This window comes from Ochotona princeps, chromosome 6, assembly GCF_030435755.1.
Source record: "Ochotona princeps isolate mOchPri1 chromosome 6, mOchPri1.hap1, whole genome shotgun sequence".
In the NCBI taxonomy this organism is placed as follows: Eukaryota; Metazoa; Chordata; class Mammalia; order Lagomorpha; family Ochotonidae; genus Ochotona; species Ochotona princeps.
The window spans coordinates 33,729,826-33,754,531 of NC_080837.1; the positions used below are offsets into that span (position 1 = coordinate 33,729,826).

Consider the following 24,706-nt stretch of genomic DNA (forward strand, 5'->3'; position numbering starts at 1 on the left):
AATTATCAGTGTGCTTTAGTCTCACTTACATAGAAGTGATAAGCTGGAGCCCATCTCCTGATTCACTCCCCAAGTGGCTGTAACGGCTGGAGCTGAGCCTATCTGAAACCAGGAGCCAGAAGCTTCTTCCAGGTCTCCCTACACAGGTGCAGGTTGCCAAGGCTTTAGGTCATTCTCGACTACTTTCCCAGGTCACAAGCAGGAAGCTGGATGGGAAGTCGGGCAGCCAGGACACAAACCGGCACCTGTACAGGATCCTGGCACATGCAAGGCGAAAACGTCAGCCACTGGGCGATTGCACTGAGCCCCAGGATCTTCCTTAACACCGCAAGTCCCAGCCAAAGGGTTCTCAGCTTTCCCAAACACCTCTATCAGAATCACTGCTCCTGCCTCTTTGTCCTGGGCATATTTCACTCCTTTCCCTACATCAGAAGACAAGGTCTTTGGACTAAAAAATTAAACAAGTCATTATGGTCATTATGTGGTAGATGAACCAGTGGATAATTTGTTCTCTGTAAAGACCTTTATAGCAGCCAGGATAAACATGGGAGCAAAGCATGGTCCATAAATATAAGTACAGGGCTACTGGGGTGAGGAAAGCCTAAGTGCAGATGCTGGGTACAGATTCCAAGCTAAATTCACAGCAGGAAACCTGGGGATGCTTGTGAGAAAGAACTGATGCATATGTCCATTGGGCTGATGTAGGAATGTATGGACAAAATAAAAGATTAGTAAGGGGCCGGGCGCGATAATGTAGCTAACGTCTTCGCCTTGAACGTGCTGGGATCCCATATGGGTGCAGTTCTAATCCTGGCAGCCCCACTTCCCATCCAGCTCCCTGCTTGTGGCCTGGGAAAGCAGTTGAAGACGGCCCAAAGCCTTGGGACCCTGCACCTGTGTGGGAGACCCAGAAGAAGCTCCTGGCTCATGGCTTCAGACTGGCTCAGCTCCAGCTGTTGCGGTCACTTGGGCAGTGAGCCATCAGACGGAAGATCTTCCTCTCTGTATATCTGCCTTTCCAATACAAATAAATAAATCTTAAAAAAAAAAAAAAAAAAAAAAACATTAGAAAGGCCGACATCCCAGGTGACTGAGGGAATGAGAAGGCACGATGAGGCCAGAGAGTAGACCTGGATTTTTCAATAGGTAGGTTTTTCTTTGTTTTTTCAGGTATGAGTTTTGGATTCCACTTCTACCCCAACACACATACACATACAATTTAACTACTATTGTTTTGTTCTTTTGCTTTTTAAAGTTTTCTTCATAAAATGAAAATACCGGGCCCCTAAAGCGTGGCCTAGCGGCTAAACGCCTCGCCTTGAACGCCCCGGGATCCCATATGGTTGCCAGTTCTAATCCCAGCAGCTCCACTTCCCATCCAGCTCCCTGCTTGTGGCCTGGGAGGGCGGTCGAGGACGGCCCAATGCATTGGGACCCTGCACCCGCGTGGGAGACCCGGAAGAGGTTCCTGGTTCCAGGCATCAGATCGGCGCGCACCGGCCCACTGCGGCTCACTTGGGGAGTGAATCATCAGATGGAAGATCTTCTTCTCTGTCTCTCCTCCTCTCTGTATATCTGACTTTGCAATAAAAATAAATAAATCTTTAAAAAAAATGAAAATACCCATGGGAAATATTCAGATCTCATAAGTTACATTTAATTACCATTAAACCATTACATGAAAGCAAATCCTATGGGAAACAGAGTGTAATGGCCAATTTTACTACATTAATTTAGCAAGACTTCCGCCTCCAGTTATCCAAATACGAATTTAGGTGTTATAGCAAAGGTATTTTGTAGACATGAATTAAATTCATAATCAGGGCCTCGCGTGGTAGCCTAGTGGCTAAGGTCTTGCCTTGCATGTGTCATGATCCCATTTGGGCATCAGTTCCTGTCCTGGCTGTTTTGCTTCCCATTCTTCCCTGGGAAGTCAGTGGAGGATGGCAGAAAGCCTTGGTACCCTGCACCCATGTAGGAGACCTAGAAGAAGCTCCTGGCTCCTAGCTTCAGATCAGCTCAGTTCTATTGCAATCACTTGGGGAGTGAACCAATGGATGGAAGATCTTCCTCTCTATCTCCTTCTCTCTGTGTATCTGCCTTTCCAACAAAATAAATAAATAGCTCATTTTAAAAATCCATACTCGGGCCCGGCAGCGTGGCCTAGCAGCTAAAGTCCTCGCCTTGAAAGCCCCGGGATCCCATATGGGTGCTGGTTCTAATCCCGGCAGCTCCACTTCCCATCCAGCTCCCTGCTTGTGGCCTGGGAAAGCAGTCGAGGACGGCCCAATGCATTGGGACACTGCACCCGCGTGGGAGACCTGGAAGAGGTTCCAGGTTCCCGGCTTCGGATCGGCGCGCATCGGCCCGTTGCGGTTCACTTGGGGAGTGAATCATCGGACGGAAGATCTTCCTCTCTGTCTCTCCTCCTCTGTGTATATCTGGCTGTAATAAAATGAATAAATCTTTAAAAAAAAAAAATCCATACTCAGTCGTATTTAAGCAAGGGAGATTTTCCTAGATACTATGGATGGACCTGCTTCAATCAGTTGAAAGATACAGAGGCCAGTATTATGGCACACCAGGTTAAGCTACTGCCTTTGACTTCTGCATCCCATCTGGAGGTCAATTCAAGTCCCAGTGACTCCCTAGTAACAGCCTGGGGAAACAGTAAAAGACGAACCACGTATCTGGACCACTGTCACCTATGTGGGAGATCTGGAATAAATTACTGGTTCTTAGCTTCGGTTTGGCTTGGCCCAGGCTGATGCGGCCCTTTGAGGAATAAAGCAGCAGAAGGAAGATCTTTCTCTATTTGTATACTTTTCTCAATTCGTTTCTCCCTCTCTCTGTAATGCTTGCAAATAAACAAATAAATATATCTCTCTCTTTTTTAAATGCAACACACTTTACAAATACAAAAAGTTTATTTAGCTCACAGTTTTGGAAGTTGAAAGTCAAGATCTTGCATCCACATTAATTTGGCCTCTGGTGAGGGCAGCCGATGGCCACGGCGGAGCACACACAGAGGAAGCAGAGTGTCAGGGCACTCTTGTGAAAACCACCTGCTGAGGACACATGCCTAGGGCCTCAGCACCTGCTCCCAGACCCATCTTCCAACAGCAATACCCTAGAGACCAAGTTTTTAACACCTGGGCTTTTAGAGGACATTTAACTTCAAACATAACAAATATCAAATAAAATCAACAAAATTACAAAGGCAAAGAAAATAATACACATAAATAGATAAGAATTAAATCATGTATAGATTCACATACAAATACACACACAAATATACGTGCATATATATTGTAAACTGAAAGGATAATAACTATTTTTGTATCTGTTCAGTGCAGATGAAAAAAGAAAAATGGAAGAGAGATTAACCACAAAGTTTCACTTCATAATCCCAAAGTTTCAGTTAAAATGGTGATTCCAGGCCGTCAATGATCCCTGTGCTAGTTACTCATTGCTGTGTAAAAAATAGCTCCAAAACAATTTTGTCTGTCACATACTTCAGCAGTACTCATTGGAGAATTCTGTTCCATGAGGCACTGAAGGAGGACACCTAGAATTCATTTGGCAGGTGCGGTGGTCCGGAGGGTCGGGTGTGGCTGTCCTCACAGTTACGGTATCTTGGCAATAAGAAAGGTGTAACTACCACTACTGACAAGAGTGTCTACACTTAATCTCTTCAATACAGTGGCTCAGAGACTCAGAGACACTCATGAGCAAATACTTAGTGGACGGCATAGAGGCTGCATGGCTTTCCATGGCCTTGAAATTCACACAGCAACATTTCTGCCATCCTTTATTGTCCAAAGTACGTAGGAGTTCAACTATATTCAAAGGAAGCAAATATAGACCCTATTTCCAATGGGGAACAAATCAAAGAATTTAAAAAGCACTGTAGTCCCACTGGATAAAATAAAATACTGTGCAGAACATGGCACATTGTTCTAGTAGGAACAAACCATTTAAAAAATAGATATAAATGACTTGATTTGCTAGAGTCAAAATTGGACTGGAAGCATAAAGGTGAAGCATTTTGCTACAAGTTCCCGGACTTTTCCATGAATCATAGTACACCACTATAAAAATATGAAACAATCAAAAATGTTCTGCCAAGCAAATCTACAGTGCGATTGGGGAGAGGCTTACACAGCATGAAAATAAAGAGGAAGGTGGGGAGTGTCCATTTTCTAACCTTATTAACAGTATTGAATAGGTTTATCCCTTTCAAAGGCTTTCTGTTGTATAGATTATTTGCCTCACTTGATCTTGACAAAGCTCTGTAGGGTAAATATGATGAATATTCTTGCCACACGTATGTAGATACTAAATCTCCAAGTCACAGAAGTCACAGCAGGGTTCTATTGGGTGTCAGGGTTAGACAAGACTCTAAGATCAGGTCTCCAAAGTGTGGGGCAGATACCTTGTTACAATCAAATACTGGATTTGTGCATTTAAGTCCAAGTAGTCTCAGTAATATGTCCAAAACCAAGCAGAGAAAGGAAATCAAACAATACAAAAAAAGACACATGAATCAGACTTCCAGTCAGCTCTATGGTTATATTAAGGCATGAGAGAAGTGATTCAATCCATAAACTTCCCTTTGCAACAATACCATGGGGCAGAGAAGCAGGAATTTCCTCATTACAAGTTCGAATGAGATCCTGACTCTCACACACAAACACAATTCAATGACAAGTGGGCTTTCCTTGCTAAAAAGAAAAAGATAAACTCTCAGATCTACTTTGGCTTTGGATCTTCAAGCCACATTCTTGTTTAATGCATGTGTCTTGAAAAAACAACAAAATACAACAGCACAAAAAAAGTCTGTCTTTCCTTTGCATTAGCACATTTCTTTATGTATTGTTAAAGCTTGGTGTTCTGGGCCCAGAAAAATGGCCCATGTGGACACCAGTTCCTGTCCTGGCTGCTCCACTTCCATCCAGCTCCCTGCTTGTGGCCTGGCAAGGCAGTGGAGCATAGCCCAGGGTCTTGGGACCCTGCACCCACATGGGAGACCTGGAGGAAGTTCCTGGCTCCTGGCTTCAGATTGGCTTGACTCTGGTATTGGGGATACTTGGGGAGTGAACTAGGGCACAGAGGATCTTCCTGTCTCTTCTTCCTTTTTTTAAGATTTATTTATTTTTATTGGAAAGTAAGATACACAGAGAGGAGGAAAGACAAGGCTTTGGGCCGTCTTCAACTGCTTTCCTAGACTACAAGCAGGGAGCTGGATGGGAAGCAAAGCTGCTGCAATATGAATTGGTGCCCATATGGGATTCAGGCATGTGCGACATGAGGACTTTAGCCACTACGCTACCACGCTGGGCCCTCTCTCTTTCTCTCTGTGGATCTGCCTTTCCAATAAAAGTAACTACATCTTAAAATAAATAAATAAATAAATAAAGTAAATTTGGTGTTCCAAGTATATTTACACACATATTCTTGGAAATAAACAGTGTTATCCTAAACACATAATTCTGAAACTTGCATTTCTTGCTTGAAATCTGTATGGGACACCTCATTTTTCCTATTGGCTGTATAGAGGAGCTTTACACATGACTAAGTGGTTATAACAAGCACTGCTTGGAATGCCCATATGTTCTATTAGAGTATCTGGGTCCAAGTTTCAGCTTTCCTCCCAATCCCAGCCTCCTGCTAATGTGCACCCTGGGAGGCTGCAGGTTTAAATGGTTAAGTTCCTGCTACCCACATGGGAGAGAGACTCAAAGTGAGTTCCCTATTCCTGGCTCCCACCTGGCTCAGTCCCAGGTGTTGTATGCATTTGGAGAGTGAACCAGTGGGTGAAAAATCTCTGCCTCTATCTTTCCCTCTTAGCCTTTCAAATAAAATTAAATATAATTTCACATGTTTTTAAAATTCATAATGTTCAGAGACATCTTAACTGAAAAGCAAAACTTTCCTGCTATCCTCACTACTCCCAGTTTCTCTCAGGGTTACTGTTCATTCAATTCAAAATTAAAGATGGCCTTGGGTTATGAATAATCTCAGTCTCTTGCTAATAGTAATTTTTTCTTGGTAATACAAATTGGTTTCTACAAGTAATATTTTCATTACATAAATATAGTAGTTGAGTAAAAACTTGAATTCAGAGGCAGAAGAAATCCTCCAGGAGATGGAATGCCTCAGTTTGTACCCTGGCCTTGCTACCAATGAAATCAGGGATACGTGCATAGTTGCTTCATTTCTGTGTCTCCTTTTTTATGTCTTAAGAAAAAAAGATTTATTTATTTTTATTGGAAAGGCAGATATACAGAGAGAAGGAGAGACAAGATCTTCCAACTGCTGTTTCACTCCCAAAATGGCCATAATAGCTAGAGCTGAGCTGACCCGAAGCCAGGAGCTTCTTCCAGGTCTCTCACGCAGGTGCAGGGTCCCAAGGCTTTGAGTCATCCTCAGCTGCTTTCCTAGGCCACAAGCAGGGAGCTGGATGAAAAGTAGAGCAGCTGGGACACGAACTGATGCCAGTGCTTGTAGGTGAAGGATTAGCAAATTAAGCTGCTTCACCGCTCCACCTTATCTCTTCAAATACAAAAAAACAACTCTGTCACAAATTTGAAAAAGGGCCAAATGGAACCATCACTGTGAAAACAATTTACGAGCCACAGAATTAGTCTCACTTTAGCCATCTGTGATTTCAGGAGGCTGAAACCGGGTAAACAGGGCAGAAAGACTGAACCAGAGGGTCAGGAATGCCCATTGGGACTGCTCCGTCTCAGTCCCAGCTTCTGAAAAGACCTGCCAGGAGGATGCTAGCAGGAATGTCTTCCTTCCACAGTCGAGGGAACAAGAGACACAAAAGAACTCAGGCGCAGAAGAACCTTAGACCCTCTGCTCTCCGGCAGTAAGCTTTCCTTCTCTAAAAACGGTGTCTCTTGCATTAGTACAAGGGAAGTGTGCTGCCTCATTCATCCTTACCTTTCCAGGAGTGGGCAGTTGCTAGAACTCTCCCTCTGAGGCTGCACTTCACACTTCCAGAGTGGCCTGCTGTGCTGTGAGTCAGCAAATCTCACTTTGACTATAAGCTTGTTTGTGCTGGTCTTGGGCTGGTCAGGTTAATGCTACTGGCTGCTAGGTAACGGACAGTGATAGTTGAGTAGTGGTTGGAATGGAGAGGGAACAGTTGTGAGGAAGCCCTCAAGAGCAGAAGATAAAAGAATAAGCCATCCTCTGAGAGTCATTCCAGCCTGGGATAAATGCAAAGGAGGGAATCAGCTACCTGGAGGAATAAACCAGGAAGCTGTTTTTGAGTAATCAAAGAGTTTTAGTCATCAACCATGCTCTGGGAGTATTCCCAGGAAGGCTTGGCTGTACTGAAATCCTAATTTGGTAAAAGAGATCAAATCTATTGCTTCTGGAGAAAAGGAAGAAAACAAACATAGTTCAGTCATTTGGTATGGTTAGTAGGTGCTATGGTTTAAATGTGTCCCCTCCAACATTCGGACTATGATGGCTTGCGATGCTGGGATCCCCTACTGGAGTGTCAGTTCAAAGAGTGGCTATCTGTTTCCCATCCAGCTTCCTGTTAACACACCTGGGAGACAGTAGATGATGGCTCAAGTACTTGGACTCCTGTGACCCATTCAGGGGGGACCAGATGGAGTTCCTGGCTCCTGACTTTAGTCTGGCCCAGACTTGACTGTTGTAAACATTTAGGGATTAAACCAGCAGTTAAGAAATCCCTCTTACTCTGTCTCTCCCTCTTATGCTGTTGTTCTGTCCTTAAAATAAACAAGCAAATCTTATAAAAGCAAAAGAGACTTTATGCAGTATGTTTACTTTGCCCTTCTGCCATTTGAGGACAAAGGGTGCCTTCCCTCCAGGAGATGCAGCCCTCACGAGACATCTGGAACTGCCAGTGCCTTCATCTTGGATTTCCCAGCTTCCTGAACTGTGAAAAATAAATTTCTTAGCACAAAGGTGAGCTTTCTTAGTCACCCCAGGATAGATCAGGGAAATCCAATGTCTTTCTCAGCAGGTGGGAAGGAAGGAGGCCCTGCCACACCCCACAAGGGATAGATCTCCTTGATGAAAACATGAGACAACAAAGTCTGGGTCCTACAGCTACCTACTTGGCTAGGATTCTAGGTATATCCAGAAGTCTTGAATCAAATTAGTTTTCCATGTCAAAATCCTGGATCAGATAACTTGAATATCTAGGGCTATTACTTGACTTCTCTCTGTAAATTACTGTTTTCTTCATATTTTGAAAATTTGTGTATTAAAAATTTTAAATATACAAGACCTAGTGTAAGGTACCCTTTAACCAGATTCAATCAGCATCAAGATTTTAACATACCTGCCTCACTTTCCCTACTTTCAGAAAATATTTTAAAGAAAATTCTGAGTATCAAGCCACCTCATTCCCAACACTGTGGACTGAATGTCTGTGTTACTCCAAAACTCACATCTTGAAAGCCATGATATGATGACAATACTCTAATGTGCAGTCTTTCAGGAAGTGGTTAGGTCACATAGGTAGAGACCTCACATGATTAATGAGCTTATAAAAGAGCCAGGAATGAGAACATAACAAACTTAAGGAGAGGGGACCTGACATGGTGACACAGGAAACTAATCTTCTACCTATAGCTCCAGAATCCCATATGGGCACCAGTTCATGTCCCCACCGCTCCACTTCGATCCAACTCCCTGCTTAGGGCCTGGGAAAGCGGCAGAGAACGGCTCAACTCCTTGGGCCCCTATACTCATGCAGGAGACCCAGAAGAAGCTCCTGGTGTCTAGCTTCAGCTCAGCTCAGCTCTGAACACTGCAGCATTCTGGGGAGTGATCCAATGGCCTAAAGACCTCTCTCTCTCTCTGTCTCTTCTCTCTGTAACTTTGTCCTTCAAATAAAAATAAATTAAATCCTAAAAAAAGAAAAATAAAGCCCCAGAGAGCTCCTTCATCCTTCCACCATATGAAGACAGAGCAAAGACAGCAGTGTGTGAACCAGGAAGCAGGTTCTGAGCAGGCTGTCAGTGCCTTGAGGGTGAACTGCCAACCTCAGAACTGTGAGAAAAGAATTTTGGTTGGTGATAAGCCTCCGGGTCTATAATTTTTTTTTAATGGAAGCCTGAGCTGACCAAGACAAATGTTTATAGAGATCTCTCTGTTGTATGTGGACATTTTCTTATAAGTCTACAGTATTTATGTTATATTTGTTCATTTTTGTTTTTGTTTTTGGTGGTTTTTTAAAGATTTATTTTATTTTTTTATTGGAAAGTCAGATATACAGAGAGGAGGAGAATCAGAGAGGAAATTCCTTCGTCCACTGACTACCCATGCCTGTCCTACTCCTGGTTCTCATGTTCACCAGTCAGAGTGGCAACCTAAGAAGGAGGTGCCCACTGTTTCCCTACTGGGCCCACTCCCACTCCCGGATCTTGCACTCTTCAGGTGGTACTGCAGTTTAGCTTGGCAGAGCTTTTCCCCTGTGCCAGCATCTGTCAGCTGATGCTGCGGCAAAGCCCAACCAACCCTCACCCCCTCTGGCTTATGCATATACTAGTAGGTACAGTCCACCCAGCCTGGCTTGTCCCCAATTAAGCTTACATGCAGGCCAACAGGTGTGGTAGCCCTGCCCAGCCATGTCTGCTCCCAATCCCAGCTCTCACGCTCACCAGTGGGAATAGTAGCCCAGTAGTGGCACTCCCTGAAGCCCCCCTACTGGGTTCGCCTGCTCTCCCCTTGGGTCTTATGTTGGACGCTGTGGCCCAGTCTGGCATGGCCCACCTCACCTCAGCATTTGCCAGTGGGTGCTGTAGTCTGGCTGGGCCTGGCCCTCGCCCAGTTCCAGCTCATGCTGGTAGGGACTACAGCCTAGCCAGCCCAGTGAGCCCCCAGTTCTGGCCCTAATGTGGCCTGGTTGGTATTGCAGCCTCACCTGGCATGACCCATACATCATCTGGTTCTTGGACTTGCCAGCATGTGATATGAACTGGCCCAGCCTGGCTTGCCCCAGACCTGAGCCAAAGGTAAGCCTGTGGATACCATAACCTGGCCTGGTCTGGGCTGCTCCCTTTCTTGATTCTTGCACTCACCTGCAGGGACTGTGTCCCGACAGAGGAGTTGCTAAGCTCCTCCATCAGAACCTCTCCCAATGCCAGATCTCACGCATACCGATGGGTCCATGGCCCAGCTCTACTTAGTCCACCTCCTGTCCTATCTGGAACAGTGGCCTTTCCTGACTGGCCCTCACCCATTCCAGTTCTTACTGTTGGGTGCTACAGCCCAGCCAAGCCTATTCTATACCCAGACATAACTCATACATGCTCAGCAGGGACAGAGACATAGTCCAGCCCATCTTATACCTATCCTGGTTCTCACGATCATCAGTGGGTGCTGGAGTCTATCCCAGTATTGCATGCCCCAGACCCAATCCACACATGTGCCAAGGGAGACTACATCCATGTCCAGACCAGACTGAAGCCCCCACTCTGGCCCCCATGCTCACCAGTGGGAATCACAACCTAGCCAGGGCATCCCCTTAGCTCCCCAACCAGGTCTGTTCCCAGCCACAGATCTCGCACATGCAAATGGTTGGCATAGTCCATCCCGTCTCGGCCTTTGCCTTCCAATGCTGCAGCCTGACCTGCCCCAGCTGGCCCCCAGTCCCAACTCTCGCTGGCAGGTGCTGCAACCTGACCATGCTCAGTCTGCTCCTATCCCTGGCTCACGCAAACCAGTAGATGTGGCAGCCTAGCCTGGCATGACCTGCACTCCATCCTGGTTTCTGCACATGTCAGTGGGCTATGGTTTGCTCAGCCCCACCTGATCCGCTGCCCCCCCTTCCAAAACCAACTCAAACACTTACAGACTGATGGAGCTACCCTGCCTAGCCTCCCCAACACCCAGGCCTGGAACAGGTGTTCATCAGCAAGAGTTATAACCCATCATGGGAGTTTCCCGGTTGGTCACTCCCAGACCCAGATTTCACGCATGCCAGCGGGTGCTTGGTCCTTACCCAACATGGGCTGTCCCATCCATCCTGGCTTTTGTATGAGCTGGTGTGGTCTGGCCCACCCCACACCCTGTTTTAGGGTGCTCATGATGGTGCTGCAGCCTAGACCTGCCCTGTTTGTTCCCAGCCCCAGAATTGGTAAGCATCAGTGAGTTCCATGGTCATACCTAGCTCGGCCCATCACCATCCCAACTCTCAAGCTAACCAGCAAAACTTGTCATTCCATAGGGTTGGGCCCACATATCCCCCACAGAATCCACCTCTGGACCTGGTTCTCTTGTGTGCTAGTTGATGTCATGGCCCAGTCTACTATGACCCATCCTCTGATCCAACACTCACTGTTAGGTACTGGGATCTAGCCCTGCCAGACAGTCCACCATCCGTAACTTGCATGTGCACTGGCGTATGATGGTCAGCCATATTTCATGCTAACATGCCCAACTCAGGACTTCCATATGGGCTGGTACATCAGTCTGGCCCATAAAAACTTCAGGTCTCTCCCCTCCAAATTACCAGGTCTCAGTCCCCTTGTTTACCTGCAAGTACAGAAGCCCTGTTGTTGGGTATCCCTCAGTATTCATTCCTTACCTACACGTACAATGGCCTTATCCATGCATGTTCCTTGGCAGTAATTCCATACCTCCATACCCTACAGCTTGCCACTGGGCAGCCAGCAGGTGAAGCCTAGTACCCATAGGCACTCTGTCTGCCCACAAGCCCAGGACCCTCCCCTCCTTCTAGCAGCAGTGGATGAGGAGCTAGGATCCCCAGCAAGAAGCCTGGGCCAGCACGGGCACCCCCAGGCACAGCCACATGTCTGGGGGATCCAGATGCCTGCACCGCTGCTCAGACTTACCTAGACTACCAAGATGGAGGTGGTGGGCAGAGTCACGACCCTGAGCATGTCCAGAACTGTCCAAGATCTGTCCCCAGCATGGTCACTGTGGACAGAGGCAATTCTCGGACCTCAGGCTTAGACAAGCCCAGGACCCTGACCCTGCCTAACAGTGGTAAATAGGGAGCTAGGAACCCCAGCAGGAAGTCTGGGCCAGTATAGGTACCCCCAGCCACAGCTGCATGGCTGGGGGATTCAGACACCTGAACTGCTGCTCAGACTAACCTGCAGATTTTTAAATTTTTATAAGTTTTATTTGAGAGACAGAGATCTTTCATCTGCTGATAACCATCTGAATCTGGGATCAGCTAGACAGAGCTTGGCCTGTCCTAATCTAGCAGCCTGGTCTTCCAGACTGGCGGTAGGCATACAAGCACTTCAGCCATCCTCTGTTGTCTCCCAGGGTGCCAAATACATTAGCAGGAAGCTAGAAGAGAAAGCATACCTGGAAGAACTCAGAGATATGAGACATGCACTTCCTAGCTGGTATCTGTCCCTCTATGTCAATGCCCAACCTTAATCGTGTGACTTTGAACAAATTATCTGTAAACTTTCAATTACACTACGTCAAAAATGGGAGTAATAGTGTCTACTATGCAGGACTGTTACAAGGATTAAATTTAAATATGCATGTAAAGCTTCTAACACAATGAGCTCAAAATACTATAACTGCAATTACCTGTTAACATTACGAAATTTCTAAAGGGATCCTGAAAAGTTGTGATTCACTTGTGAGACAAGCTAATCGTTTGGATGAGATTAATTTCAGAGAAGAATGGCAGGATAGTATCTTGAAGAAAAAAGGCAAAATCATTGAGCTTCTCAGGGTAATTAGCATGTGATAAAGAAGTGAAGATTATCCACCTAGAAACCTTAAGAAAACCTTTACCAGGTTTATAGAGGCTGACAATAATGGTTGCCTGAGACTGGGATGCCTTGTGAGGCAATAGGTCAGAAGCAAAAACAATGGGAGGGGGCAGTGTGGAGAGGCCTGCTGATCTCCTGGGGGGGGGAGACAAATGACAGCTCCTGAAAGGCAACAGATGTGTGAGGGTGTGGTAGTTACATTTCTTTCTTTCTTACCCTTTTCTTTTTCATAAGCTTTTTTTTTTCAAGGCATAGTTAGAGGGAGAAGAGAGGAAAGTTTTCCATCAGTTGGTTCACTCCCCAAATGGCCTCAAAGGCCAGAGCTGTAAGCATTTGCAGCCAGGAGCCAGAGCTTTTTCTGGGCCTCCCACATGGCTGCAGGAGCCTAAGGATTTGAACCGTCCTTCACTGCTTCCCCAAGACATTAGCAAGGAGCTGGAGCAGCCAGGATTAGAACCTGCACCCCCTATGGGATGTGGTGCTATTAGCCTACTATGCCACCAAAAGTCACCTAATTCTGCATTTCTCAGTATAGACACTGCAATTCTCATGAGGAAGTTGGAGTTCTGTGCATTCAGATATAGTAATTAGATTCAAGCAATCATGGAGCTGACATCAAAGAAAGAAGAGGGGAGAGGGGACTGACATTAATTTCACAATGGCTGAGACAGACTATGTACCAGGCACATTATCTCATTCAAGTCACCACAACTCAATGGTCTTGGTCAGTGCCTCCATCTTACAGAGAAGGAAACTCAAACACAGCTTATAAATCATGTAGGCTCACTTTGTTAGTCAAGAGAGGGAATAGGTTGAGGCCTATTGAGTTCTTGTTGAGCACCTACTATATGCCAGGCATAGTGCCAACTTCAGGGAATACAGTGGCAAACAAGAAAGACATCTTTCAATTCCCTATCAACAGTGTTAGAAACAGCCACTAGTCAAATAATGCCACTAATGAAGACAAAATTACAAAGTGAGATAGAAGCACATGTAATAGACTCATCGGGACCTGGGTTGTGATGGGTGTCAGTGGGGGAGAAGGGCTCTAGAGCTCACTTAGGGCTTTAGAGCTCACTGTGCATGCAACAGCCTGTGACCAGAGCTTCACATAATGTGAAGACAGTGCAGCTAACAGCCCACAGGACAACTATACGGTGCTGGGTGAGGGTCAAGTAGAGAAGAAAGACAGATATACAGTCACATTTCCATTCTGGAAGCTCTACGGTGTTTTAACTGGAGCTACTATGAGGTCTGGGCAGCCACAAGCAGAACATTCTACATCCCCACCAACATGAAGACAGATGGGAGGCCTAAATACTGCTACTTCAGTGGTGTCTGGGTAGCAGTAACAGGCCTCGGTGCTGGAAACACATGGGACAAAGTGTGCAGTAAAATCCCTAACGACTGGGCCCGGCAGCGTGGCCTAGCAGCTAAAGTCCTCGCCTTGAAAGCCCCGGGATCCCATATGGGCGCCGGTTCTAATCCCGGCAGCTCCACTTCCCATCCAGCTCCCTGCTTGTGGCCTGGGAAAGCGGTTGAGGACGGCCCAATGCATTGGGACACTGCACCCGCGTGGGAGACCTGGAAGAGGTTCCTGGTTCCCGGCATCGGATCAGCGCGCATCGGCCCGTTGCGGCTCACTTGGGGAGTGAATCATCGGACGGAAGATCTTCCTCTCTGTCTCTCCTCCTCTGTGTATATCTGGCTGTAATAAAATGAATAAATCTTTAAAAAAAAAATCCCTAACGACTCTTCTGAACAGCAGTGAATCTAGAACAGGGGGCAGAACATGATGGCCCTCAAACCAGTTCTGGCCTGTACCTGTTTTTACACAGCGTGCAAGTTAAAAACAGCCTTTACATTTTTAAAAAAAAATTATTTATTTATATTGCAAAGTCAGATTACAGAGAGGAAGAGAGACAGAGAGGAAGATCTTCCATCCACTGATTCACTCCCCAAGTGGTCACAAAGGCCAGAGCTGCGTCGATCCAAAATCAGGAGCCAGGAACTTCCTCCAGGTCTCCCATGCGGGTACAGGGGTCCTCGGGCCATCCTCGACTGCTTTCCCAGGCCACAAGCAGGGAGCTGGATGGAAGTGGAGCTGCTGGGATATGAACCAGCACACATATGGGATCCCAGGGTGTTCAAGGAGAAGACTTTAGCTACTAGGCCACTGTGCCAGGCCCAGCCTTTACATTTTTACACTGTTATTTTTAAATGGAGAGGAAACTAATATTTCATGATGTGAAAACTATATAAAATTCAGGTTTCAGTTTCCCTGATAGTCTTCCTGGAACACAGCCACACTCATTCATTTATTATCTTTTTTGAGCTGCTCTCATGCTACAACAGCAGAATGACTGAAATTATTCATTACCTGGTCTTTTTAGAGTAAAAGGTTGTCAACTCCTGGACTAGATAATCAACACTCCAGAAATACAATCATGTGATCCAACTACTGACAGACAAGCTTCCGTGACAGCAACTGTAGTGCAATGTACTTTGGAATAAAAATATCCATACTATTTATAAAATGAAGACAGGGTTTGACTTGGTCACAACTCAGAACTAAACCCAATAGAGTAGCAGAGGATCGGGACCGGCTGAGTCAGTCTCCTGCCTTCTGTTACAACCATCTAGGTTCAAGGGCTGGGGTTGGACATCTGCAGACTTGTCGTGATGGAGGCCAAGGGGAAAATACAACTGAGAAAAAGGGATATACTATTTTGCGCTTTCCCTGAAAAGAAGAAAAAAAATGACATCTATTTATAAGCAGTCTGCATGTGATCTAGGGGAAAAAATGAGCAATAAGGATTTGTACTTTGTGGTGGCATATGGTTATTAGGGGATAAGCTACTATCTAGACTTCCCTTTATTCTGCATTGCCTTAGTGCCTTTGTGATGACTAGCATATGATAGGAAGTCTAACAACATTTTTTTTTAAGTAAAGGAAAGAAGAGAGGGGAGGCAGAGAGCGTAGGGGAGAAGAGATGAAGAAAGGACAAGGCAACAGTGAGGGGAGAAGAGTCGGGAAGGGATGAGAAAGACTGCGCAGAATCCACAGAATGCCAAGAGAAGATGAGAACGCTGACAAGCACTGCCAGATGTGCGGGGGTGAGGCAGAATACCCATGGGGAAAACAGAGGCACAATCCTCCACCCAGTCAGCTCTGCTCTAGATCCCAGGTACTGTGATTCTCCTATCACTGGGCCTGTGAAGGGGTCATCCAGGGCATTGGGAATGGTGCATTCCCTAGGATAATCAAGTTATCACCTACAACAGTAATTAACTCAGCCTCCTGGGGCAACTGCTTAGTGCACTGCTTTCCCAGGGCTAATCTGCAGGTGCAGTTCCCACACCTGCAAAGCTGCAACACTGACCTGGGACCTTGATGGCTATAACAGGGTCCAAGATGCAGCTGGCTTCCCTCTTGGTCACCTCTGACCTCTTCTATTGCAATGTAAAAGGAGTCGTGTCCAGAGTCTCCTGAGAACACCCTGCCCAGTGCGCCACAGGGCCCACTGGGAACAAAGCGTGTTTTTCCCAGGTAAGATTCTCTCCCCACCCAGGAAAGACCCGGCCAGTATCAAGGTTCTACAATCTGTTCTCACTGCTCAGGAAACTCAAAGTCTTAAGTCCTCAGAAACCCCTTTAGTCCCAAGCAAACCCAGCTGGTTACCTGCCAGGTAGATTCCTCCCTTACAATGGGCCTCTTTTCCCATTCCCCAGGCTTATCTGGGCCTGCTCCAGTTTCTCCTCCTGCAAGCCACTATTCAGAATATTTAGAGCCATTTTTCCTGGGTGAGACACGGAGATGGGGGTTGAGGAGGAGTCACAAAGGAGCCCCAGCTGCTGGGGAGCCAGATCTAAGCTGCTGCTGAGTCTCAGCAAGGAGAATTCAACAGTATCTGGTGGCAGGGACATGTTCAGCATTTACATTAGTAGAAGAAAGAACTACTAAAGGGAAATCTGCCTTGAACACTATTTCTAAGTGAAGAGAATGTCAATTATTAAACTAAAAAAAAAAACAATAAACAGGTGAGTAGAGCTTTGCAGGTCAGCATAAAATAACTGCAATAATTACAGTGATTTATATCTAATTACTATGTGGCATCAGTGATCAGGAGATATTACTGTGTCATGTAATTCATATGCTAAGATCGTGGTGATCAGAGCGGTTAATTCTGCTCAGTCATGTGCACTTCCACAGTCATCTGAAAACCAGTGAAGGTAACAGTTTTGGCTTGGTCTTGGTGAGTTGTTTGTTTTGTTTTGTTTTGTTTGCTTCAGGGAACACGGGCAGCTAAATAACAGGTGAACTTGTTATATCTGATTCTGAGAACAATACAAAGACACTAAAAAAAAAAAAAAAACTAATGTCATCTTTACTTATAAAGGAATTCTGGGAAAAACACAAAGCACTTTTCAGATTTTAATCTAATTAACCCTCACAATAACTCCTCCAGAGAGTGCACACAATGGCCCCCATTGTTTAAGGCCATCAGTTGTTAGAAGCCACAAAAGAATCACTTTATCTGTTCTTGCTTCTTTGTCTTAGGTCAGTTCATAAATGCTGTAACATTCTTTGAAATTGCTCTAGTATAAATGATTAGTATGTTAATATTCACCAAATATTACAAGCACATTGACTCTACTACCAAAAACTTCTTAGACATGACCTTACATACCAGTTTAAAGAAACAGAAATGCTTGTTAGAGAGGAATTTAAAGTAATGGGTAAACTCATTAATCATGGGTACTTACAGAGCTCCTGTCATGAGTATAATGTCAGGTTCCATGGATACAAAAGTAGCTTAAGATAGAAACAAATAGTAATGTGTGGTTGTTATAATAAACCAAGGACTGATTTAACTAGCAAAAGAAAAAAAAAAAAAGAAAGAGATATAAATAAATTCCTGACAACCAGCATTTGCCCTCACTCTTGCTTTATAGTTTAGTTCAGGTGGCATGGTCTTCAGTAATTCCAACAGAGTTGGCAAAGGAATGCTTTCACATATAAAAACCTCCTTTTAGGGGCTGGCATTGTGGTGTAATAGGTGAGGCTAAGTTTCCACTTGTGGTCCCAGCATTCTATATGGGTGCTGGTTCGAGTCCCAGCTGCTCTACTTCTGATCCAGCTTCCTGTCTGGGAAAGTAGCAGTAGATGGCCCAAGTGTTTGGGCCCCTACACTTTTTCTTCCCCCAAAGATTTATTTACTTTCATTAGAAAGGCATATTTACAGAGAAGGAGATAGAGAAAGATCTTCTGTCTGCTGGTTCACTCCCCAAGTGGCCACAATGGCCTGAGCTGAGTCGATCCAAAGCCAAGAGCTTCCTCCAGGTCTTTCATATGGTGAGGGTTCCAAGGCTTTCTCTGTTTCCCTCCCCTTCTCCCTATAACTCTGTCTTTCAAATAAAAAAATAAAATAAATCTTTTTTTTCAAATCTCATACCGTCTCTATAAAGTAGATAACGCAATATTATCAATATTATTTCTGATTTTTTACAGATAGGAAAATGAGCTCAGTCACATTACACTGCTAGGGGTCACAGTGAACAGAAATTCAGCAGCTCAATGAGGCTCTCCAAATTCTCATGTGGTGCTCATGCAAATGATGAAACACTCAAAAATTTCGACCTCACCTTCCTCTTCCAGTTCCCCCTGCCCTAAACCTCCAGACTACAGCACTGGCATGCTGACTCCCTGAATCTCATTGGGGGGCTTCCTAGTCCATCTAATTTGTGCCATATTTGGATCAATAAATCTATTTTGTGATCTGACCAATCTATCCAAGGAATTTGTCAGAGGCAGACTCTTAGAAGCTCAGGCGTCTTTCTTCACCAGTCGGTGCTGACCAGTAGACTGTCCCATTCCATCATACATGGAAGAGGAGAGAAGCCCCAAACAGCCATGTTCAGAGGTCCTTAAGCAGTGATCATCCAATTAACTAAGCGAGCACTAGCACATAATGCAAATCATTCAACCAACCAAGCTGACATCAGTGCACAATGCAAATGATCAATCAACTATAGTGGCATGGAACACAGATACCCAGTTTAAGCATCACACGCTTTAAACAATCCAATTAGTAAGAGTTGCAGCCCAGCAGAATCAGACAAACAGGACCTTCCAATTCTGTTCACAGAAACCAATTTGGGTCAATGAGCTTATTGACTGAGCTGTAAAAGAAAGGCAAGATCTCGGGTCTGGCACGGTGGCCTAGTGGCTAAAGTCCTTGCCATGAACACTGAAGATCCCATATGGGCGTCGGTTCTAATCCCGGCAGCCGCTCCGCTTCCCATCCAGCTCTCTGCTTGTGGCCTGGGAAAGCAGTCAAGGACGGCCCAAAGCCTTGGGACCTGCACCCGTGTGGGAGACCTGGAGGAGCCTCCAGGCTCCTGGCTTCAGATTGGTTCAGCTCTGGCCATTTTGGCTGCTTGGGGAGTGAATCAACAGACAGAAGATCTTCCTCTCTATATATAGATATATCTGACTTTGCAATAAAAATAAATACATCTTAAAAAAGAAGAAGAAAGGCAAGATCTCATTGTGGAATGAAACAAGCAGTCTCACTGGTACTTTCCAAGAATCCAAGGTTATGGTAAAGGTCAGATTATAGACATGTCCCAGAAGTGTTTCAGAAAATCTAGCCTTACTGTCGCCATTCTGTATTGTCTAGGCTGTCACAATCTATAGAAGTGTTTACTTTAGAAGCTAAGAGAAAATAAAACCAAAGTTATGAAAGTCATACATTTTTATTGAATATAAGTTTTGGTCTACAGATTGGTTTGTGTGACAGGGTAACTAGGCTATTGGGTGAAGAATTCTCTGCTTTACATCCTACTTCATGAAAAAGAGAAGCTTCACCACCCTTAGGCAATTCTTTGATCTATTCTGGGTCCTTCTCTTTTCCTCCTTTGGAGAAGAGGACAAATGAAAACCCCAGTCATTTTGTTAAGAGTGACACCTAGAAGGAAGAAAACGTTACACTCCCTACAGTTATGCATCATGTCACTGACCCTTGCTCAGGTGCATGCAACAGTTTATCCCTCCCACAACATCCTATGAGAATCCCCTATAGCCACAGTCACCATCAGAGAGACATCATCAGAAGGCAAAATAAGCAGCATTTGAATCTGTTAACCAACTGGTACCTTTCAATTTTTTTTCAAACTTTCACACTTTTTTTTCCCTCATTTCTAAAGTAAATTTCATAGGATGATGCTTAGCACGTAGGATGCTGGCTCTTTCCTAGAATGCTCCAGGAATATTAATGTTTTTCTGTAATCAATCTATTTGTGTGCCAAAACAAACTAGGGGTAGACAGGAAGAAGTCAATGGTTAAGAACTTGAGATCTGAAACTAAAGTGATCTGGAACTGAGTTCCTGCTCTGCTGGCTGCACAGCTCCAGCCAAATGCTTAGCTTCCGTGAAATCCCATGTCTCCATCTACACATAGGAAATAGGAGCCGATTTCTTTAATAAATACTTGTGTCAAATGCTAGTTTGAGAGATAAGAGAGCTAGATCTGATCGCTGGCTCACTACCCACATACCCTTATGGCTTTGCCAGAAGCCAGGAGCCCAATCCAGGCTGCGTGAGCACCCATTCATTGAACCAACACTGCTGCTTCCCAGGGTGCACCTGAGCAGGGAGCTGGGAGTCACGAGCTACAGCCAGAGTCAGGAATTGAACCTCAGGACTCTGATGTGGGACAGACATCTGTCCACCAGGCCAAACGTCAACGTCTAAGAACTGAATTTGGTGGAGTATTTACTACATGCTAGGAGCTGTGTGCTAAGTTTCACATGCTTCACATGCATTATTTTCTTTAATCTTTACCTCAACCCTATGATATAGGTAATATAATTATATCCCTATTTTATAGGTAAACAAACAAAGAGGCTAATAGATTGCCAGACACCATATGACTGTAAGTAGATTCAAACACAAACAGTCTGACTCCAAGACCCATGTTAAAAGTTAGTCACTTGGGCCCGGCAGCGTGGCCTAGCAGCTAAAGTCCTCACCTTGAACACTCAAGATCCCATATGGGCGCTGGTTCTAATCCCGGCAGCTCCACTTCCCATCCAGCTCCCTGCTTGTGGCCTGGGAAAGCAGGAGAGGACGGCCCAAAGCATTGGGACCCTGCACCCGCGTGGGAGACCTGGAAGAGGTTCCTGGTTCCCGGCATCGGATCGGCGCACATCGGCCCGTTGCGGCTCACTTGGGGAGTGATTCAACGGACGGAAGATCTTCCTCTCTGTCTCTCCTCCTCTCTCTGTATATCTGACTTTGTAATAATAATAAAATCTTTAAAAAAAAAGTTAATCACTACCTTTTTCATGATGTTAAGGATGAATCAGGTACCTCCTGCATAGTCCCTGGTACATAAACAAGTCTTAAGTAAATATTAGCTGTGGTATTACTTTGAGTATCGTCATTTTTTCCTCAAGAGATAATTGGACCCCAAAACCAAGTTTTGACATGGGCTATTTTGCGTCTCTCTCAATTCTCTGCCCCCAGATATGTGTCTTTCAGCTGAATTGACAGGTCTCTGCTATCAACTAAACAATCTGTACCTTACACATCACCTGGTTGAGAGACAGGCTAAATGGTTGGTGAGTGTTCAAACTGCCACATAGAAATTTTCTCAGACAGGAATAAAGTATAAAGTCTTTTATACAAGAAAGACATACTAAAGCAACAGCCACCAGAATTACAAGCAGCATCAAGATTGTAAGTGGGTCATGTTTCAGAAGTTCATTTGTCTATTGTTTAAAAACTGAATACACAGAAATAAGGTTTCTAATAGTAGTTACATTCCAAGGCTGTTCTCAGAAGTCTATTAAGCTGGTTATAAAGCTCAATGATAGAAATCATGCCATGGTCAGCCAGGGAATAAGATTGTGCAGGGGAGGGAAAATGTATCTTTCCTGGTACAGAGAGAATCTGATATATAGTGTACTATGTATCTGTTGCTGTGTAACAAACAACCCTCAAAACTTACCATGGGAAAGCAATGAACAGTTATCTCCTCATGCAGTCTCTGTGGGTCAACTGAGTTAACATAGCTGAGTTCTGGCTCAGAATCCCTCCTGGGGGTGTAGTGAACATCCCCCAAGCAACAGTCATCTAAAGGCTTAGCCAGAGCAGGAGGGCTGGTCCCCAGCATAATTCACTCACAGACGCTGGCAGAAGGCCGGAGTCCCTTGTCACACTGGCCTTTTCATGGAACTGCTTGAGTTCATCAGCCACCTGGGAGCTGGCTACCCTTTAGCACAAGTGACCTGCAAGGAAGAACACGGGCAGTGGAAATGCCTCTTCTCAATCACACAGTCAGCTCTTCCACATTCTCCTGATCACAGGGTGGATACTACTCGTTAGGCATGGCCAGCTCCACAGAGGAGTGATAAAGCTCCGACCCTGGATGGACAGAATAGCACACAACGCCTGGATAAATCTTGAAACCAGCACTCCAAGTTTCTGCTGTCCTCTCTCCACTTTCTCTAGGTACCTAGTGAAACTTAACAAGAAAAGCAATAGGGGAAGCAGAGTGCCAGCCCTCCCAAACAAAGCTTGCTGTAAGCACCCAAAACAACCCATGCATTTGCCTCAAGTTTTCTACAACTGTCTATTCCAATTCCCTAACAATGAGATCTTATCAGAAGAAACATTTGCGTATTTATCCACTGGCATCTCTCAGCAGTATAATTCCAAGCAACTTGACAAAATGTAATTTTTAAAAATCTTACTCTTGGGCCCGGCGGTGTGGCCTAGCGGCTAAAGTCCTCGCCTTGAATGCCCCGGGATCCCATATGGGCGCCGGTTCTAATCCCGGCAGCTCCACTTCCCATCCAGCTCCCTGCTTGTGGCCTGGGAAAGCAGTCAAGGACGGCCCAATCATTGGGACCCTGCACCCGCGTGGGAGACCTGGAAGAGGTTCCTGGTTCCCTGCATCGGATCGGCGCGCACCGGCCCGTTGCGGCTCACTTGGGGAGTGAATCATCGGATGGAGGATCTTCCTCTCTGTCTCTCCTCCTCTCTGTATATCTGACTTTGTAATAAAAAAATTAAAAAAAAAATCTTACTCTTAAACCAAATAGATGAAAACATTTGGGGTTAGGAAAGCAGCCCCTAGTGACCTCTCTCCTTTCAGCTGACCATGGCAACTGTGACCCAGTTACTGAATATTCTGAGCAACAGTTTTCTGCTTCCTGGTCTTGGAGCCATGTAGCCTCTAACCCAAACTTCCTAATTAGACTCCCAGCGCTGCAGTAATAAAACTGGCAAAGAGGAGCTTCCCTGGAACACAAAAGAAGGGGATGCTCTTGTATTTGCAACATACAAAGTTCCAAAACCTCACCAGAATCTTCAGAAGATGACTGGGTTCCTAAGACTTTTTCTCATCATTTTTGTAACCTGAAGTCTGGTACTACATAGAGACCATTACAAAAAGATTATATGCATTAATTAGCATTGGATGTATATTAGCTTTGCTACAATTCAAAATTCATGTGTAAATCAAACCTGGAGCCTTGATCCATCAATTTGCTGCAGAGTGTGAGCGAGATCACACCAGACAAGTTTAGGGTTTATTAAGCAGTCTGTATTAACCAAGCTTGGTGATAACAGGGCCCACTAGAAGTAGCAAATCGGGCCCGGCGCAATAGCATAGCAGCTAACATCCTCACCTTGAACGTTCCAGGGTCCCATATGGGTGCCAGTTCTAATCCCAGCAATCCTGGCGGCTCTGCTTCCCATCCAGGTCTCTGCTTGTGGCCTGAGAAAGCAGTCAAGGACGGCCCAAAGCCTTGGGACCCTGCACCTGCGTGGGAGACCCGGAAGAGCTCCTGGATCCTGGCTTCAGATTGGCTCAGTTCCGGCTGTTACAGCTGCTTGGGGAATGAACCATTGGACAGAAGATCTTCCTCTCTGTCTCTCCTCCTCTCTGTATATTTGACTTTCCAATAAAAATACTTAAAAAATAAAAAGAAATTTGCTAATCACAAGTCCATATAGCAATCCAGTCAATAAAAACCCCAAGACGAACAATGGTCATTACCACTGAAGTCCTTGACAACTGAAGTCCATTCATTAAACTAAAGGCCTATGTCCCAGCTTCCCGAACAATATAAGTTATCCTAAGCGACATACCGTGGATAACCTGAACACACTTACAAAGCTGCAGACATTCACCTTTCCCTGGCTTCTCTGCTCAGACTCTGTCCATGGGAAGCCAGAGAGCAAGCAGGTGCTGGGGAGGCCAAGAGTAGGAGTGCCAGAGCGATGGGAGCCTGAGACCACGACAGGGAGCCCTTCCCAATCTGGCGCCTTTATGGAGGCTTGCAGATTTCAGGCAATGATAGGTGAGTGTCACAGGTGGGCAGGAGGGTGGTGGTGGTGGTGGAGGGGAGTGGCTTTCAAGTTCATGACCCTGAACTAGCTACCTACCCCACAACAAGTTCCCCTGATAATGTCACTTTTAGTCCTGACTCGTAACACCATCTGAGACCATGACGATAGCTGAGCAACTTAGCCCAGAAAATACACACACTCACAAATGTCTGCACGTAGTTTTAAGGACTCGTGAACCCTCCTAAAGCCCATCCAGGAAACCTGGAATAAGACTTTGTATGGTGACTTACTGCCATTCCCTTCTGCCATTAGAGTTTATACCATGTGGGCATTGTGGGCATTGTTCAAATTGTGGCTGCAGCACTTGCCATCCAGCTCCCTCCCTATGAGCCTGGGAAAGAATGTTCCAAGTCCCTGGGCCCCTGCACCACGTGGGAGACCAGTATGGAGCTCCAGGCTCCTGGCCCTTCCCCCACTCCCTTGGGGCCATTTGAGAAGTGAACTAGTTAACAGATCTTTCCCTCTGCAGTTTTGTCTTTCAGATACATAAAACTCCAGATTTAAAATCAGAAAACTACTATTTATA

General features: G+C 45.4%; 1 protein-coding gene across 2 annotated transcripts in view; it reads right to left on the bottom strand.

The window, feature by feature from the left end:
- The window catches only part of C6H15orf48 (chromosome 6 C15orf48 homolog), a 113,544-nt gene that overhangs the window by 29,737 nt on the left and 59,101 nt on the right, over positions 1-24,706 (bottom strand). For both annotated transcript variants that reach the window (XM_012929023.3, XM_004578112.4), the window contains one exon: positions 21,773-22,052. The gene's annotated coding sequence lies outside the window, so the exon portion shown is untranslated. The remainder of the gene's footprint in view (positions 1-21,772; positions 22,053-24,706) is intronic.